Source organism: Serinus canaria, chromosome 10, assembly GCF_022539315.1.
Source record: "Serinus canaria isolate serCan28SL12 chromosome 10, serCan2020, whole genome shotgun sequence".
NCBI lineage: Eukaryota > Metazoa > Chordata > Aves > Passeriformes > Fringillidae > Serinus > Serinus canaria.
Window position 1 is genome coordinate 4,261,783 of NC_066324.1, and position 17,913 is coordinate 4,279,695.

General features: G+C 44.7%; 1 long non-coding RNA gene across 1 annotated transcript; it reads right to left on the bottom strand.

Moving 5' to 3' along the window:
- Window positions 1-5,008: 5,008 nt before the first annotated feature.
- Window positions 5,009-14,295, bottom strand: LOC127059983 (uncharacterized). Its single transcript, XR_007778427.1, has 3 exons — window positions 14,095-14,295; window positions 13,154-13,302; window positions 5,009-8,492 (listed from the first exon to the last, which is right to left on the bottom strand). It is a non-coding gene; the product is annotated as an uncharacterized LOC127059983 (long non-coding RNA).
- Between the last annotated feature and the right edge of the window lie 3,618 nt (window positions 14,296-17,913).

Here is a 17,913-nt window from a genome sequence, read left to right on the forward strand (position 1 = left end):
GCAGTGTGGTCAGATTGAAATGAAAGCTCAGTGGCATAATCGTTAATTGGGTGCTTACTTACCTACTAATTTGAGCTTGGATGTCAGCAGTACTGCACTTCATCTCAAACCAGAGGTCAGGCTTTAATGCTACATCATAAATTACGTAAAGGCACAACACTAACAATTAGATAATTATGGAGACCCATGCTGTTGCAATTTAACTGGGCAAGTTCAGGGCAATCATGACAGGAATAGTGCTTAACCCTGAATCTGCTGCCTTTCTTTCAACCTGACAGCCAAATATATGTGGCTGAGGAGGTACCCAGCTGTCTGGCAGCCCACAGGTTAAAAGCATCTTCCCCTATTAGTCAGATTCATCAGATGGCCCGGGCGAACTCTGAGGCAATATTGCAAAAACATTAATTATGGTTCAGAAAGAAAAGCCTGCATTTCAGTCTGCAGGAGCTTCTGGGCAGGGTGCAGCAGTCAGAACAGTTTTTGGGTTCAAGGCACTGTTGTGGTTTTTCATTTGTTTCCAAGCCAAGCCTATATATATCTTAGGTTTGTTTGCTTAGCCTAAATAAACCACCAAGCCAAAAATAAGTTTATCTGCAGGGATCTCTTTCCATGCTGCACAGGATTGACCCAGCAGATCTCCCATTTCCAGCTCTGGAGCCATTCCACTGCCCACAGCTTGTGTCTCTGCCCAGCTGCAGTGCTGCTTTCTGGGTCACTGCAGAAAGTGGCTTTTTCCCAGCTGTTGTCCTGCTCCAGCCCTGCTGGAAGACTCTTTACCCACCTGCAGCCTCTGGTGGCTCCTGCCTGCCATTCCCCAGGGCATTCAGCATGGATCCTCTTGCTGCCCACCATGGCTTTAATGGGGAGAGGGTCTGATCAATGCTGGATGTTTGAACATTCAATCCACAGGGAAGATTTGGGAGGTGAGGGTGGAAAACCCCAGTCAGGTGATTAGAAAAGTGATTGGCAGTGGGATGAAATTAATAACATACAAATCCTGAGTTGTTTGGCCATTTGGCCACGTGGTTTTAGACATGAGCAATGTACTCTCATTGAGAAATGTGTAATGAACAGTGGTTTCTGTGGGGTCTTAGAAGCCTACAGGCTTTATTTGATTTAGGCCTGGGACTTTTTCTAATGCTGTCCTTTTAGTTTTGTTTCTGATCCTTTTGGTAATCAGGTAAATTGTTCACACTGTGATATTTTATTACCTCTGTAAACATTGGGGTTTTTTCTGTGCTTGGCCAGGGCTGGGTAAACTCTGTGCATAAAAAAAAAATAAAACTGCCCACTGCTGTCACTTTGGCACCATTTTCCTTATTCAGGACATTTTTTATGAAAACATGTCCTTGAGGAAATATCTCCAATTAATAGGAGTGGTGTCTTATGGTGTACTGTGCAGTGCTGTATGCTGACATTTTCATTTTTGGGTTGAGGGACTGTGTGCTTTAGATTTAGCCATGTTTTGCTTCAGCCTTGGTAGGTAAAATTCCTTCAGGTGCTAAGTGTGTTATAAAAGTGCTAGGAAACCCTTAGCAGTGGCACATTGCTTTGAAAAATAATCTTATAACCTTTATATATGTGCTGCAACATAGCATGGTCAAGTAATGACACATCTGGTTACCTATTATTAAGGGCTGAGTTATGGTATGCTTTTTGTTTTAATTAGTTTGTGATAAACAAAAACTCAGGGGCTGTTCTGCTCTGGTAGTTCTCATTTTTCCTGCAGCCTTCCCTGCCCTTATGGGTTTATTAGTGTAGAAAAAGTGCCATGTTGTACTTGCAATGTCTAGACTGCTGTGGTAGACCAAGCAGGAGGCTTGGTCAGAACCAATTGTCCATCATGCAGTTCTGGGGAGCTCTGGGTAGGTCAATGTTACATTTAATTTGGTAGCTGGAGGCTGTGTCCATGCCCAAATTCCTCACCAGCCCTCCAGGATGGGCTGTGTGGGTCAGGCTATGTCATTTTGGGGTGCTTTAGAACTAATTTGTTCTTGCTGCCCAATAACTAGATTTTTAAAGATCATTTTTTTCCTATTGATACCTTTAAAAGGGGAAGACAAAGCTAAATTCTACCATGGCTGGGCTACACCTGGCTGTGAGTTAATGTTACTGGGCTCAGTCCTGCAGTGACCAGCAGGGATTTTCTGACCTTTGGAATAAGAAGTTTCAGTGTAGAAGCATCAGCCCTCCCTCCAAGCAGTAAAATCAATCCCAGTTTTGGCTGCCATCCTCCCAGCTCTGCTCAGGGCAGAGCCAGGCTGATGGGTGTTGGGAATGGGGTTGCATGGGGTCATGCTGGGTCTGAATCCAGGCCTTAAAAAGCCTTTAATGGGTTGGAAATGATCTTCAGTGCAGGGGACATGCAGGAGCAGCCTGGCAGGCATGTTGACAGTTTTTGCCTCCTAACAAACGTGACACTGCTCTCCTGCAGTGCTGGAGGGTTTTTATTGCTGTACAGCATGGCATGAATCCTTTTCCAAAGGGGCTGATGCCTTGGGTCTGTGACAATCTGATCAGCCCTTTGGACCATGACATAAAAAGACCAGCAGTTCCTCCTGGCAGGCTTTACTACCAAAAATCCATTTTATAAATAAACCCTCTTAAGGGAGTTGAAAAAGAAAACTCCATCCTTGAGGCAGTGCAGACCCAGAGGAGCTGCTGTGTCTGCACGTGTGGCTCCCAGGGCAGCTGCTCACAGCTGGCTCCAGGACACAGCCTCCAGGTCACAGCTTGCCCAGGCAGCCAGGGACAAACCTCTGCCAACCCTGGAAACTTCACTGCAGGATTTGGTCTTTCTCTGGAAGCTGCAGCTGCTGGCTGGAGGAGAAGGAACTGGAGTTGCAGCTCTCCCTTCAAAAGGCACAAGTTTCTGGAGCAGAGCAGGAAAGCTGAGCAGCATAAAGCAAGTGTGCCCTCAAGGTTCAGGAAGCTGAAGGTGAATGAAAGGCACCTGCAGTGATTTCTTTTAGAAGGATCACTTGATGTTTCACCTTTTCATGTGGCTCCCTGACACTGGTGTCAGGACTTTTGCATCCTTGGAACTGGTGCCAGTGTTCACAGAGCAAAGAGCAGAGGCTGGTGCTGTGGTTCACTCATCTGGGCAAGATCCCAGGCAAATGTGACAGTGAAGTGCTGTGCCTGAAGCAAATCCAATGTTTGCTGTGGATTAAAGGCACAGTGTTGATGAAGCACTTAACTCTCACATAGCTGGGTGCACCACAGCCCTGGTGCCCAATCATGGGCTTGATTCTCTACCAGCCATTAAATATCCTGGCCATGCTTTAGTTATATCCCTCCCCTCTCCCAGAAAATATCCATAAAGTTAACTTTCATCACTCTGTCTTCTGAACCAGGGATCACTCCCACTGCAGTGTCTTGGTGCTGATTTCCATGGGATTTACTGCTGGTGCATTGGGAATGGGGTTGAACTGAAGAGCACCTCAAGCTGGCCAGGCACATTGTGTAATCTCTGCACGTTTGGAATAAAAAGACAGGTCCAGTTTGCTCAATTTCTGCACAGACGTGGAAGCTGTGGCTTGTTCCCTGCTCATCCCCAGTGTCTTTGGGCTACACTTCAGCACTGGTAGTGCAGGAGATCACCAGTTCTCTGGGATTTCAGCAGCCCCAGCACACAAAACAAGGACAAGAATATTGGCAGTTTTATTGGGAACTTTTTTGATTGCATCTGTGGTTTGCTATTCCTGTGTACAGCAGGGCTCTCACATAAAGTAAAGACCATTTGGGATCCTCTCTCTGGAGAGAAGTTATATCTGCACAGGTCTCTGGAGTTTGGTGTTTCAAGGTAAAGTCACCTGGGTGAGCAGTGGCATTGCCAGATGGTTGGACCCTGACAGGAGGATTTAGGAGAGAGGGGAGTATCCTGGTGAGACCTGCAGATGGTCTTGGCAGAGCCAGGGGCATGAGATCAATATCTCCTCTCCTCTTGCACAGACAAGGTGATTCCAGCCAGCCAGTGTAAGATTTATCACTCACCTGCTAAGCCAGGGAGCCATGCCCTTCCTTGAATCTTGGAGGGACAGGCAGGCCAAAACCTAAATCTTGTTCTCTGCTGCTTGGAAGGGCAGAGATCTGATTTCCCCCCAGCCTGGCTGTGCCCCACAGGTTATGCCAAGACTCACTTTTTGTTCCCAGGGGCAGTGCAGCACTTCATCCCCTGTGCTGTGACCCCTCTGTCCAGTCCAGATTCCACCTCTGCACACAGCTGGAGCTGGGGACTGGGCTCCAGAGAGCTCCTATATACAAAGGAGCCTCAATAAGAGTGTAGTAACCCTGGCTAAACCCCTCCTGTGGTACAGGCTCAGTTCCTGTGACTCTGCAAAGCCTCACCCAGGGTCTCAGATGAAAGTTCAAGGTCAGTGGAGTGGTTTAACTTACACAAAATCTTGGTACAAAGCTCTGTTTTATGTGGACATTCTCTCTCTTCATTGGATATTTGCTTACAATCAAATCTGAAACTTGAGCCAGTTGGCCTTCAAAAAGCTGAAAATGTTTTCTTGCAGAACCAAATTCTGTATCATGCATAAAGCAGAGATGTACCACTGTACACCAGTGTGTGACTCAAATGTGCATTGATTTTCCAAGTGAGCCTCCAGTAAGGAAATCCCATCACATTTATCACTTACAGGTGCAATGCTGCATGCACTGAAATTGAAGTTACCTTTAAGAAACTTGGCTCTGTGAAGCTTTTCCATGGTTGCAGTCAGTAAAGCAGAGCTGTTTCTAGCAGTGCTCCATCTGTGACAGAGGGAGTGGGGAATTTTAACTGGACTTTGGTGCCCAAATGCATGGCCTGAGAGAACAAATTCTGTGTTTTGGTGGTACAGCTGCCTCTGAATCAAAATCTCCTGACTAGCCTGGCCAGGCTGGGACTGGAGGTCAAGCAACATCATCATCTGGGGCTTGATTTCACTTCTTGGTGACAAAAGAATTAAGAATTCCTATTGCATTAACATTTATTTTTGCTACAAATGGCAAAACAGTCCAGCAAAACAGAATCTTTACAGCTGAGAGATTGAGTAACAAGGGGAAGAAAATGTCAATGCAAGTTAAAGCAAATTTAATAAAGCAAATAAAAACAACATACTGACACTGAAATATAATCTTAACTCTCTGACTGCATCTAACTGAAGGCAGGAAATTCTCAGCTAAGTGTTCCCTCAGCCCTCTTAAATCAGCTCAGTTTGCTTAGGCATTGTTGCACATAAGCGCCTTTATGAGCCGGCCCCAAAACACTGGATGATAATAGGAGCACTAAGAAGATATTTATTTTGTCAGCTGTGTGTTTGGATGTGTCTCTGATGGATGTACCAGCCCTGGTTCTGCTAGCCATGTTCAAACCAGCCCCACTGTCAGTTTGTGCTCTCACGCTTTGCAGAATTGAGGTTGCGAGGAAAAGCGCGATCCACGGGGTGGGACTGGAGGCACCACCTCAGTGCTACTGAGGTGCCTCTGTAGATCCTCTAACACTGCTTTCCACAGATATTGACAAAATCTATACCTTGAGGAGCCTGCCTTTGCCAGATGAGAGGCTGAACTCTGAGAGGTTGTGATTGACCAGCAGAAAAAGTGTGTGCGGCAGTGCCAGGACGTGATCAGGCACTCTGTGCCTCCCCTGGGTGTTTTCTCTCTGAGCTGTCCTCCTCATGGACTGGAAAAAATGAAGAACTTCAAAACTTGAGGGAACTGCACTTCCCTGCAGGTGCAGTGTCATTTTGTGGATTTTAGACAGAGCTGAGAGGGAGCTCACCATTTGGTTTTGGGAACTGAGGGCCTCCAGAGCCAGAACTGCCTGGAGTCCCACTTGAATTGAAAATTTAGGATGAGGGCTGGGTCAGGATGGAGCTGCTGCACACACCTGCCTTAGAGGTAGGAGAGGACACTGAGAGGGGTGGTGAACTTTTAAAGAGGCATGGCTTGCTCCCTAGCAATCCTTTTTTCCCTAAAAAAATTCTCAAAGAAAATGCTAGCCTGGAAAAGGGTGATAAAGATTGCCACCTGTGTCTTTTCTTCATCTTTTACCAGAAATCTGGCCCTTAAAATATATTTGGAGTTCTGAATCTTTATTTTTTGTGCAAAAAGAAGGTCTTTCTCACACAAGCAATCCTGTGAAAGCCTTTAGAGTCTGCTTGAGTTGTTAGGTCTGCAGGTCTTCTGGGTGAGATAATATAAGCAATGGTTTGTGCCAAGTGTTTTTGTTCCCCCACCTCTAAGGAGTCAGATCAGCCAAATTTGAACTTCCTGATACTGTTTGCAGTTGATTAACAAAACACAGATATCAGCCAAATTGATGCCTTGATTGTTCTTCTTGCTTATGCTCAGAAAATGCACCTAATATTTCTCTTTTAGAAGCAGGAACAAACAGATTTCCTGCCCAGATTTGCCTTGTTGCTGGGTTCCATGTCCAAGGAGCTTTGACCTGCTTCTGCCTCCCAAGTCCTCATTGCTAGTCCTGACCATCTCTATATTGAAGAGCCTTCACAGTCCATATCCATCCTGCTTATCACTCTTGCTCAGTATTGACAAATCTATGCCCACTTCTGACAGGCCACAACTAATTGATTTTCTACAGCCAAGTTTTCTAGCAAATGCTTTTGCAGTATCTGGCCTTATGAGCTCCCCCTGGGCTCAGGGAAAGGTGGGAAGTATCTTCAAAAGGAGCTGTTTTTGTAATATCTAAACCCTAAAAGCCTGTGAAGGACAGTGACAGTGACATGGGACCGATCAAAATCTCTGAATTGCTTTTTTCTGTTTTCCCAGCTTTTTTTCTATTTCTCATGCTCAGGCTGTGAGATCTGTGGGACTGGGGCTGATGTGTTGTGCAGGCCCCAGAACACTGAGATCTTAATCTGTGCTTAGGGCTCCCACAATGTGCAGTGCATGTATTAAACACTCTCCTCTGCTTGCGTGCAGGAAAATCCAGTAAACCCATTTGGATGCGGCTCAGCCCTGCTTTTTAATTCCTTGCTGGTGGCCCACAGGGTCTGTGCTGGGCTGCTGGGGGAAGGCTCAGAGTGCTCCTCCTGCTTCTCAGTGATGTGGGGAGGGTTTGGCTGCCCTGCTGAAAGGGTCAGATGCAAAAATAAACATCAGCACCTTTCTCGCTCCTCTAGTCTCAGGGTAGGAAGCTCTTTTCTTTCCTAAAACCCCATTTATTCACTGTTGTAATTCAAGGCCTGACTATTCTTAGCTTTTACCTTTCTGTGTCTACAGGACCACGGGGCTGGGCCAAATCACAGCATAGCCCCAGCTGTCAGTCATTTTAATAATTATTATTAACCCCCTGCTGATGCTTTTCCACATGAAAGCAAAAGGTTCTTTGGCACTTTTCTTACTTTTCTTTAAAAGATGGAAGGTGGAATAACAAAGTTCTTAATTAGCTGAGCTGGTGTTGAAAAGCTCAGTGTCAGATTTCCAGGTCAGTGTTTGATGGAGGAATGATAGTGGGAAGTGATGCATCGACATTGATTAAAGAGCAGTGATGAAGCAGGATAAAATTGACATTTCATTCTTCCCAGCTAAAGAAATGTGACTGACAATGCTTAAAGGTGAACAGGCTTATTCCTTGAATCAACAATGCAACCTGTAAAAACATCCATCACAGCAGTCTTTTCTTAATTACTAACATCTAATTAGCCCCAAATCTCTGTGGTGCACTGATTACACTAAAAGGTGCCTGCCACTCTTCCTATTTTGGGTATAGCTGAGAAGGGTAAAGGATGGGAAATTAACTGGCACTTCCAATTGTTTCATCTGGAGACCCTGCAAAGAGTCCTCAGCTCTTCTCTCTGTTCTCCATTCCTAAGTCAAACAGAACAGTAATCCCAGGTGAGTGCTGGATGCTGACTGGGGACAGCTCCCTGGAAGCACCAGGAGTTCCCAAGAGAGGTGTGAGGATGCTGCAAAAAGCCAATCTGCTGCCTTTCCTGCTTTAATAATGGGGGGAATGAATATTTTATAGGACTAAACTTGTTATTGTTGACTTTTCTTTTTCTCTCTCTTTTTTTTTTTTAATGTAGTCCACTTTCAAGCTTCTTTAAAGTAGCAATTTAATGTTTCCTCACTTTAGCATAAGACCAACCCAGCCTTCTTTCTTCAAGTTGCCAAATGGCTTTTGATGATTGTTTCCCATCCCTTAGCTTTCTTCCCTTGAAAGAAACAAAGGGAGTAACAAATACAAATCCCCCAAAACCTTCTTTCCTCCAAGGGGTCTGAAGTGCAGCTGATGCCCCCGTGAGCCTGTTCATGTTGCAGAAAAGAGTGTTCAGGTGCTGAGGCTTGGAGCAGCAGTTAAATGCTCATTTTTGAGCTCTGATGGAGTTGAGCTACTGCTTGTTGCACCAAGGTGATGAGGACAGGAGGTAAAATCCCAGAGAAATAGCATCCTTTTATCAGTAGATGGTAGTATAACAACGTGGAAGGAGTGCAGCTGCCCTGAGGTTGTCCCAAGTTCCAAGCTGTTGTACTCTAATCTTAAGTGGAAAACAAGACAAAGAGAGGCAGAGGATAAGTTCAGGCTCCTGTTATATTCTACTTTTCACCAAATAGTAGTTTGCAGCAGACTGAATGTGTGTATGTTTTCATTAATGATTTCTGCATGGTTTATGTAGAGCAGTGCAAATAATTGATTATTCTTGTTCTCTGGGAGTGCAAAAAAAAAAAAAAATTATTTTTAAAAACAAAATTAAAAAAAGTTAGGAAATCAAATAGTAAAAGGGAAGGAGCAGACTCTGGTGTCAAAAAAAGTATTTTATTTTTCTTCAAAACAACTGTTCTATAAAATGCTTTGCTTTGAACAATGGTTTGAATCATTTAACATAAAGGAAATTGCCAAGTGAAACAGTTGTAGTTTAGTTCTGGCTTGTACATGTCAAAATAACTGTTTTGAAACATTATTTCCTTTTCTATCTGTAAAGAATTTGGTGAAACTGGGACAAGCTTCCCAGAAGATGGTGCTGCCAAAAGTGAAATTATCATGAAGATGTTTCAACCAAGGCAGTCACCATCCAGGCTCTTGGTTTGGCCATGAATTGTTTGCTGTGAAAATACAAATAAACCAGAATAAATCTGCAGAGGGGCCTTCTCTCTCTGTAAGCTCACATTTGCAGAGTCTTTTAGTTTTGGTTTTTTTAAATTAAAAGCAGACTTTTCCTGCATGTGAGCTCAGGGATCCCAGGGGCCAGATTCACAATGTAAATGCACTTAGGCTAAAGAGATCCATATTGATTTGTACCAGCAGAGGATCTGGCCCAGCAGGAGCAAACTCTGCTTTTCGAGGTGGTGTTGAATTTGTATGTGTTGAATTCTGTGCTTTGGAATTTAAATCAAGGATTTGATAGCAAAAAAAAAAAAAAAAAAAGGAGAAAAAGAGAACAAGAGGGATTTGTGGAGATGTGGCATCCCCTGTTTTCACTCTCCATGTTGTCTTATTAGCAAAGGCACTGTGGTAGGGGTGATGTTGATGAAGATGAAGGGCTTTTTAGTTACAACTGGGTTCTAATCCAAACCCTAATCTGTGTATGTGCTAATGCTTGACAAATGACAGTTCTGAGGGGGGGAGTAGAATCTATGAGAATTTTAGATTTCAAGCACATTGACTGGGTCTGTAGCTCATTGAAGAGCGATGATGTTTTTCTTCACCAACTACTTTTTTCCCTCTCTTTCTCTCTTAAATTTTTCACTGCTAAAATACATTAGAAATATTATTTATTCTTAAATCCACTCTAATAAACAGAGCTGTGAATTAAAAGCAATACTGCAGTGCAAATGTGTGAATACACTGGGAGGTGGAGTGTGACCTTCTGTGCAGGGTTGAGAATTTGTCATTTGACTAAAACTGCACTTTTTAAAAGTTTATGCAGTGGGGCCTGCAATTTCAGAGCAGGAGCCTCTTTCCAAAGGGTCCAGGGCTGGGATTCTGTGACCAAAAGGAGAATGGGGAGGCCTTGATGGTTCTTCAGTGAGGGGGTGGCTCTTTGTGGTGAACGTGGACCACAGGGGTGTCCCTTCACTATCACAGCAGGATTTTACTTGTCTTGTATTGCAGAACAGTTTGGGGTGGAAGGAACCTTAGAGATTTGGTGAACACACCTAAGACATGGCTTATTCTGCTGTGATGGGTTGGGATGCAACAAGAAACAGTTTTTTTTATCCTTGGTTACTTTGTAGGTTGAGGTCATTGTGTGTGCATGAGCTGTGTGTAAATATGTGCATGTATTTATATATACAATCTCCCATATTTATGTATTTAGTGCCACTGAAACACCCTGTGAGGAAAGCTCTGTACAAGCTCCCATTGCATTTCTTTTCCCACATTTTCCCTGTGCTCTCCCCTCTCTCACTCTGCCTTCCCCAGGCCTGTGCCAAGGGTTTGCTGCCAGACCTGTGATGTGATTGCAGGAGCTCTGGAGGGGCAGGCAGGGCAGGTCAGCCACCAGCAGCATCTTCCTCTGTGCCCAAGAGGAGCTGTTTAAGGTTCCACATAGTGCTGGGGCTTGGGAACAAATCCTGCAGAGCTGTGGTGGAGCAGTGGCTTGGTGTTTGGAAACTGTGCCTGAGAGAGTTTGGCACTTTGGGCTGCATGTGACAGAATCCATCAAAGCAGAGATCCATCCAGAACATGTGGGTGGGGAGAAGGACACAGGAAGGCATTTCAGAACACCTGAGTGCATAGGAAGTGTCATTGTGTGGTGCATTCAGTACTTTTTGGGGACACTCAGGCTGTGTGAGAGGTTGTGTAACAGCACAACCCAGCTGCAAATGCATCCTGGCTGTGGCACACAAAAAGCTGTGACAGGAAACTTTCTTTTCATGTAATTCCATCTAAAGGCACAACACACAGGTCAAGGGTTTGCTGCAATAAATAAACAAGTGCTCTGGCAAGTATTATGTTAATAATTTGCTAAATCAATTGTCTTTATGTCTCAAAAAATTAGTTAAGAACTATCCAGACAAAACAAAAGCACACCAAATTTGCTGCTCATGGCCAAACTGTCCCAGCTTGCAGTAGACTGGATGGTCATTGGTGTTATTGGTGCCCCAACCCCAGGCTCATCTGGGCAGAGATGTGTGATGCACTCAAAGTGAGAACCCAGGAGATGGGTGAGGTTTATGTCTCTCTGGATGGAGCCATGGACCCTGAGCAGAAAGAATGGTGCAGCTGAATTACTGAGAGAGACTCTCAGTAATTTCAAGTGGCTTTAATTAGGGTGAGACTGATGCTGCCACTCCTGAGTGCCTGTTTGTATCTGGTGCTAGGAAGCAAACTGCAGCAACATGGAGTGTCTTGTTCCCAGGATTTAATCCAGCTTGGCAGGAGCCTCCCTGTTCCTTTCCAAAGAGTGAATGTGTGGGTGTGCACATCTGGGACTGACAAGCACAGCCTGGCAAACCTGTGCTGGGAACCCACAGCCTGATGGCCCCTGCAGGGGCTCAGGTGAAGGAGGTGCAATAAATCCTTCTTCCTGTTCAGGTAGGGAACCTTCAGATGACAGGATGCCTAAAACAATTCAGTTCTGATGTCTCAATCCTAAAACCAGCTGTCCAGTCTTTTGAAAGATGAACTTTTCCCAGAGAAACTGGATGAAAGGTGCACGTGCTTCTGGATATTCCTGACAGGAGAGCAACCCAGCTTTGTGTCTGAGGCTGGAGAAAAGTGTTTTGTAATTGCATGTGAGAGCTTGGTCACCTCCAGGGAAGCTGGGTTTCGTGCACAAGGTGCCAGGGCATGAGCAGGGCAGCAACACTGTGCTGGGAATAGATAAAAATGCAGTTCCCAGCAGGGAGGGATGCTTGTGGTGTGAATGGGCCAGGTCGAGAGCAGTGGGATCTCCTCAGCAGGGGGCTCTGTGCTGAGATATTTCAGCCTTAGCCTGGCTTTGCTGGGTAATTGAACAGAAGTTGCTGTTGGAGTGCTTTGTGGGCAGGTGAGCAGAAGTGCAGGCTTTTACAGCACAGAGGTCAGCAAAGATAAAACTGATGAAACAGGACACTGCAGAGGAGGGAGAGGAGATGAGAGACACATGGACCCTCCACAGCCTGTGTGAAGGAGAGGACACTGCCCTGCTCACAGCAGTCTCCCCTCAGCTCAGGTGTTATTCCACACATCTGGGCAAAATCACAGAAGGAAACACCACCAGGAGGAAATAAGTCTGAAGTGACCAGTAGTATTTGCTGAGCTGGATTTTTTTGTCTTTGTTGGAGGAAAGAGGAGATGTCCATGTCTGGAGGCCCTGGGAAGAGGCAGTTCCCAGGTGGGATGAGGTGGATCTCTGGCAGGATGTTTGCCAAGGCAAAGAGAGAAAGAGAGAGGGCTCCTGGTTTTTATTTGTGCAGGTGCAGAGCTTTTCCAGAGCTAAAGAGAAGGGGTGCTGAAAGTCAATAGGAATTTCCATTTCCTTCACTCCTGAGCTCGTCCCACTCACACTGCAGGAGTTTTTGCAGCTCCTCTGCTGCACTCACTGGCTACACTAATGAAAAGAGATTGCCCAGGTGTATCCAAATCCAAACTTTGATATGGCATCTTTGATACTGGGATCATTATTCACTTACACAGAGTGTAGGCAAAGCTGAGGAGCAGTTCAAATCCAGGGCAAAATTCCTGTCATGCAGGTGGGTGTTGAAAAACAGGACTGGCTTGTGTGTCAGCTGCCTTCAGTAACAGAAAGTCTGGGATGAAAGTGTTTCACAGGCTTCCCTGTCTCACTGCAGGCTTGACTGAGAACATAAAACTCTATGTGTAGACAGAAGTTGTTTAACATCACATTTAAATACAGTCCAATTAGTAATTTTCTCTGTAATTTTTCTAGCTGTTTATGTGTAAGTCATGTCTGGAGAGCACTTTCTGTGCTCTCAAAATCAGGAGTTAAGTTATATTGCTGAACTAGCTTTACATAAGGAAGTATTTTCATTTACATCATAAGAGCTAAATATTTTCTGCCTGATAACCACTAGAACATGAAAGTGTGGCATGTTTATGCAAAGTCTGATGTTGGCTTTGATTTGCTATCATTCTTGAATATTTGATGGTGTGGGTGGTGTTTTAGCTTAGAAACCTGAGCAACTACTGTGTGAGTGCTGTTCATCAATAACAGCTGATTGCATCAATAGCAAGATCAAGCATCACAAGACTTACCTAAATTCTCCTCCTCCCTGCAGTCGTCTCTCCCCTCACAGTGGCAGTCCCTTACTCCAGGGGCAGGATCCTCTCCATCTGGGGTGGGATTCCTCCTCTGGTGGACTTCCACAGCTTGAGCAAGCCCTGAGGAATCCTGCTCTAGTCTTCTGAGAGAAAAAGGCACTTCTAAGGTGTTATTAATCTCCTCCAAAAATAGCCATTTAAAGGATAGAGATGAATTGCAGTCTAGGAGTGCTTATTTTGGTCCTGCTGACTCCCTCAGAGGTAGCATTCACAACATCTAAATATAGATGTGATGAGTTTGATCCTTGGTGTCTCCCTGTTAGATCTGATGTAAGGACTGGAGCAGCTGATGGAAACACTCCCATGGAGGTGTAGTTAGGCACTGCATTGATCTCACTCCCCATCCCTCACTGTGCATTTTAATTTGAGCTAATGCTGCCTCCCCTTTCAAGAGGTGGAGAGAAAACACAGTCAATTACACCATGGAAGCCACAGAGCTCCTTCAGTAATCCAGACTGACTGGGAAGTTCCATTTGAAACCATTCACCCATTCCATTAAAAAAATACCAGGGAGTGTGCATCCCTATGAAATAATGATGGGCAGAATAAACTGTCTGAAGGTATCTTGCCTACTCCACACCATTTAATCAGGAGGCAGTGAGTGGAACTGGCCTAACATTTACAAAGGGAGAACTGACACAATGCATATTTGAACACCATGAGAAATAGCATCACCGGGGACAGAGAGTAAGTTTAGTTAATAATGAATGGCACAGCCTATAAAATACCATTACACAGTGTTCAAGGCCCAAGAATGATGACATAATTATTAGGAGACTGGGAGATTAAGATATAATTTAAAAAAACATGACAGGGGAGGGTGTAATTGGGGAGACAAAATACACAGGAAGTTTGTAATTTACATGTCAAAATACCTTTTTCATGTTTTGATTGGATTGGACGCCGCCTTTCCACTTCATTTATCTTGGCTTCAATTAGAGGCAGGAGAAATGACATCTCATGTTCATATCCTTGACACACACTGCTCATAGACACTTTCTAATTCTAACAGACAGTGAGGGGAAAAGGGAAACTCGATTCTGCCTCTGTCATGGACTTCTTAGTTAACCCCTAATTTGTTTCCAAATGAGGCTGTCACCGTGGTTCAAATGAATATGCACTTAGGCATTGGGGTGTGTGTTTGGGTGTTTGCTCATAGGCTGGGCTTTGCACGTGGCATGGCTGGGTGGACCCAAAAGCTGCTTTTCTGGGGGAAAAGAAAAAACCAGAAGCTAAGAATGTTTATCCTCCAAAGAAGAGCTTTCCTGTGTGAATGGTGCAGACTGTTTTTATCAGAACAGCCATATTCACAGCGTGCTTGTAATCATACAGAGCCATCTCCAAAGCAGAGGATGTGAGTTGTGGTTTTCCCCTTTGGCAGAATTTTTGCTCTTTTTATTTTCTGTCTGTCTCTTTTATCTGGTGTTGCCATGTGTTTCCCAATTGGCTCTGAAGTCTGCTTCCATTTTTTACAGGAGCTGGGCTCTGTTTTACACCCATTCCCACCCAGACACATACACTAGAAATGTCAAAGGTGTGTTTGAGATAAAGCCATATGTTTCATCAGTGCTGAAGTATCTGCTCACCTGAAGGCATGCACTGAACTCTTTCCTCTCTTGGCAGCTGTCATTACCCTTTTAATTCTTGTGCTTCATCTCAAAATCAGAGTTTTAGGTTTTTCCAAAGGCTGTTGATCTTGGTTTCTTTTTTTTGCACAGTCTGAGGTGTGGAAAGAGGACAGAAGTTTTCCCCTCTATGGAGGGCCTTTAAGGCATCTTGAAATGTCCAGCTGCAGCCAGAGGTACTCAAAACCATCAGTTGCTTTTGAAATCATGGGAAGCAAGTTTCAGGCTTATCAGTAACTGTATTCACTGGATTTCCTTGTAAAGCAAAATTGCTCCTGGAAATGCCCATGAGGCAATATCAGAGAAAGAGTCCTTGAGAGATCTCCTCTGCAAGGGACTTTGACTCCCCAGATGGAGACAGATCTCGGAGCAGCTGTATGAGGTCTCTGCATGTTCCATGTGTGTCCTGACTCCATCAGCAACCCCAGGAGTGACATGAAGCTGGATGAAGTGGCCAGTGCTGCTGTTAAGGATATTATGTTTTTGGTATTTAAGCCACCTGCAGCCATGCTGGGATCATTCCCCATCAGGCTCCCTCCAGTTCTGGCAGGAGCTCACTGCTCCTGTCAAATAATGCACTCAGGTCTGGCTTCAACTGCAAGGTAAAAAAAAGGCTTTGAGATAAAGAACTGGCTCAGGAAACACAGGTTGAGTCAGAGAAATCACTAATCCAGCCTGGGTTGGAAATCACTAATCCAGCCTTGGTTCTTAAACTGCCCCCCAAAGTTGTTGTCCAGAAGGAGTGTGTGACTCCAGCCACCTTCTGCAGCCTTTTCCCTTCATATGCCTCCAGCACCTGTAATCATTGGATTAAGGATGTTAGAGGGTACATTCCTGCCTCTGCCTCTGCTGGACCTGTTGTCCATGGGTGTCTCTAATCCCTCTAAACACTGCAGATACCTCTGCCTCCACAGCCTCCTGTGGCAGCAATTCCACTGCCAGTGTTGCTTCACTCAGTTTTACAAACTTTCTGAGCAGAGTGGCCCAAGGTGCATTGCACTCTCTACTGTCCACGCTTTGAGAGGCTGCACTGGAGGTCTTTGCAGTAAAATACTGCCTGGCTTTTGAATTTATGGTGGTTTGAGTCAGAGAAATGTCCCATCCTCTGCAATCTCCAGGGTAACACCACCTGGTTCCCCCAGTGTGTGTTCTTTGTAATATAAACCATGCAGGTAGGCTGTAGGAACTATGTGTAAAGTTACTAAGGTACATATTTGATACTTGAGGAATTGTCTGTCTTTTTCTGGAAGAATTGACTAGCATTGACTCTGCTGTGCCAGTTCCCTAACAAGGAAGATAAATAAATAAGAAATGCTGATACTAAACCCACCCTGAAACAGCTTTGGCTGTCAGGCAGAACGTTGCTGTGGTGCAGGGAGGTGTTCTGCAGTCCAACAGACCCTTTGGTGGGTGGTGGGTTTTACATGGACAGGTTTCAGATCATTCATGAGCACATGAGTGGGTGAACACCAGGTACAGCTGCAGAAATAACTCATGGAGTAGCCAAGGCACCAAATCCATTTTCAACTCACATTAGCCAAGCTGACTGAACTCTGAACAGCTTCACTCTGTCCTCTGAATAAAACCAAGGTTCTGGGTTTATGGAATAGAATATTTTTAGCTGTGCCATGGGTTCAATCTCTATCCAGTTTACAGTGTGCCCATCTGAAGGTCCCTGGGCACTTTCAGTATCTCTGCAGGTGCCCAAGTTACATATTGGCAACTCCTGTGCTAATATGCAATACCTGGAATCACCAAAGCTGAAAATTGCTGCTTCATGAGTTATTCACATGCACCCACCCTGTTTCTGCCTAAACTGACATGCACAACAACCCCTTTCAATGTGAGTACTTCTGTGATTGATTTTGATTTTTCCTGAGTCTCTGATGGTGTTTGAGAGATCACTATGGCCTTGTGTTGACTGTTCTAATAAGAATTACACAGAAGAGGAGTGAGCTGGCAATAGAGTGTCCTTGGGGGATGCAGAGTTTACTATGAAGAGGCTTCTGGCAGCAAAAATGATATTTGCCACAGTGTTGTGTGACCCACTTTGAGCAGGGATAGATTGATCATCTGGAAAAAGCCCTGGAATAAATGGAAGAGGGAATGTGCAATAGGAATGTGTATGTCTTTATTTCAGTATTCATCATGACAAGGGCAAAATGGAAAATGCAGGCCAAGGGCCTGAACTGAAGGCTGTGGTACCCCAAAGACTCAGGCTAGAACACGCTGCATACATCATTAAGCCACTGGCAACAACACACTGAAGCCCTGCCCAAGTTTCAATTCTTACACTTCAAATAGTCTCAGCTCTCACCAGACAAATTAATATTTAATGCACAAGTGCATGCTGCAATATTCCCAACTGTGCAATCTAATATTAACAGCTATTTCATAAACCAACAAGGCCCATTCAATTGGTGACCATTTAAACTACAACACACCATTAAACTGTAAAAGCAGCCATGGAAACATGATTGAGATACATGTTTGTCAGTCCAGGGCTAAAAATGGGATTGCAACAATGTCAGTGCAAAAAGTCAGTGAGTAATTCCATGCAGAGTAAAGGGAGTCATGAAGCAAACTCCTCCTTGGAGCTGCAGTTGGTTACTAGGACAAAGTCCATCCTGTCCACAAGAATATATAGATTTTGGTAGCCTGAAATGGATCCATGAGGATGTGGCCCTTTCTAGCTTCCCTTTCCTCCCCTGTGGATGTGTCTGCAGAGTCCCCCTGTGCCTGTGCTAATCCTGAAGGGCTACAGGATATTTAATCCACAGGGCAGTGAAGTGGGAAAGCAACTTCAACCCTGTCTTTAGGAAGCCAGTGGTGCTCTGCTTCATCTTGATTCTTCTCATGCTCCCATTCTGAAAAATATACTGGTAAATTGGAGAGGAGGCAGAAAGAGGTGCTGGGGAAAATGCTTTGCCACGAGATACTCTCAATCTTTTTAACTCATCAGAAAATAAGATTGAGAGATGACTTGTCTTCAGTGTTAAGTGCCTCCACAGCAGGAAAACACTACTTGTAAGAGGTTCTTTAATCTATCTGTGAAGTTATAACAAGAGC